The sequence below is a fragment of the Gossypium hirsutum genome, chromosome A03, assembly GCF_007990345.1.
Source record: "Gossypium hirsutum isolate 1008001.06 chromosome A03, Gossypium_hirsutum_v2.1, whole genome shotgun sequence".
Classification (NCBI taxonomy): Eukaryota; Viridiplantae; Streptophyta; class Magnoliopsida; order Malvales; family Malvaceae; genus Gossypium; species Gossypium hirsutum.
Window position 1 is genome coordinate 27,516,364 of NC_053426.1, and position 2,091 is coordinate 27,518,454.

The 2,091-nt window shown below is 40.2% G+C and overlaps 1 non-coding gene across 1 annotated transcript; it reads right to left on the minus strand.

Moving 5' to 3' along the window:
- Positions 1-261: 261 nt before the first annotated feature.
- LOC121225514 (small nucleolar RNA R71) lies at positions 262-368 on the minus strand. Its single transcript, XR_005923386.1, has one exon. It is a non-coding gene; the product is annotated as a small nucleolar RNA R71 (small nucleolar RNA).
- Positions 369-2,091: the final 1,723 nt, after the last annotated feature.

Here is a 2,091-nt window from a genome sequence, read left to right on the forward strand (position 1 = left end):
CAGATGCTTCAGACAGTGGGCCAATTCAGTGGAATGCCTACAGAAGATCCTCACCTACACTTAAGACTGTTTATGGAGGTGAGAGATTCTTTCAAATTAGCCGGAGTACCCGAAGATACATTATGATTGATGCTGTTCCCATATTCATTGAGGGATAGAGCTCGATCCTGGTTGAACTCATTGCCACCGAACTCAGTTTCCACATGGCAAGAGTTAGTAGAAAGATTCATTATGAAGTATTTCCCGCCTAGCAAGAATGCTAAGTTGAGGAACGAGATCACTACCTTCCAACAAATGGATGATGAGTCCTTGTATGAGGCATGGGAAAGATACAAAGAGTTATTACGAAAGTGCCCTCATCATGGAATCTCATATTGCATCCAACTTGAGACATTTTATAATGGTCTCAATGCTCACACAAGGATGGTAGTGGACACTTTTGCTAACGGTGCTTTCCTTTCTAAGTCTTATAACGAGGCTTATGAAGTCATTGAGAGGATTGCCAGCAAAAATTACCAATGGCCAGCCAATTGAGCAGCGTCAGGAAGACGAGTTGCTGGAATACATGAAATAGACGCTCTTACTTGACTCGCATCTCAGGTATCATCAATATCCTCAATGCTAAAAAACCTTATTACTAATGGGTTTAACAGTTTTGTAGCACAGTCACCAACCCAATTTGAAAGTATAGCCTATGTTTACTGTAGGGAAGGACATTTGTTCGAAGAACGTCCATCAAATCCAGAATCCATGTACTACATAGGTAACCAAAACTAAAATCGAGGAAGGTAAGGACTGCAATCCAATTTTTATAACCCATCATGGCGAAATCACCTCAATTTTTCCTGGAGTAACCAAGGGGCTGGAACCAGTAACACTTACGCCCAACCTATACCAACCTAGCTGCCTAGTTTTCCCCAACAAGTTCAGAAACCAACCCAAGCTGAACCATCCAATAGCTTAGAAAATATGTTAAAGGCATACATGGCCAAGAATGATGCCTTAATCTAAAGCCAAGCGCTACATTGAAAAACCTGGAAAACCAAATAGGCTAGCTTGCAACTGAACTCAGGAACCGACCACTAGGAGCTTTACCTAGTGATACAGAGAATACAAGGAATCCGAGGAAGGGGCATTGCAATGTGTTGACATTGAGGAGTGGAAAGAAAGTAGAGCCCAACACCATCGAAGATGAAAACGTGCAAGCTAACGCTCAAGATTCAGAGGGAGTTCAACCGAATGTTGAAATTCCAGTTTCACAAGAACCAAAATCTGTAAAACCCGACAAGGTAATTTCAGAACCAGCTAATTCTGATCAACTAACAACTCTGTTAGATGCAGAATTGCCACAAAAGACGAATCAACCAGTTCCACTAAAGAAACCACCACCACCCTACCCTCAAAGACTTCAAAAGTAGAAGCAGAAGATTCAATTCAAGAAGGTCCTAGACGTACTCAAGCAATGTCATATCAACATCCCGTTGGTTGAAGCACTTGAGCAAATGCCGAACTACGTCAAATTCATGAAGGATATCCTATCTAGAAAATGGAGACTTGAAGAATTTGAAACGGTAGTTATGACGAACGAATGCAGTGCATATCTTCAAGACAAATTACCCCAAAAGTTGAAGGATCTTAGATGTTTTACCATACCCTGCAACATTGGAGCAACGTATTATGGTAAGGCATTATGTGACTTAGGTACAAATATTAACTTGATGCCTATCTCAATATTAGAAAGTTGAGGATAGGTGAAGTTAGACCAACTACGATTGCACTTCAATTAGTAGATCGATCTTTATCACATCCAGAAGGAAAAATCAATGATGTATTGGTACGTGTAGATAAATTTATCTTCCCTATTGGTTTTATTATCCTAGACTTTGAAGCAGACAAAGAAGTGCCAATTATCTTAGGAAGACCGTTCTTAGTAACCAGAAGGACCCTTATTGATGTGCAGAAGGGTAAGCTTACTATGCGTGCTCAGGATGATCAGGTAGCATTTAACATTTTTAATTCTATGCGATTTCCTGACACAATTGATGATTGATCTTAGTGTCTGATTTAGAGGATTTAATAGTGAAGAAGGAG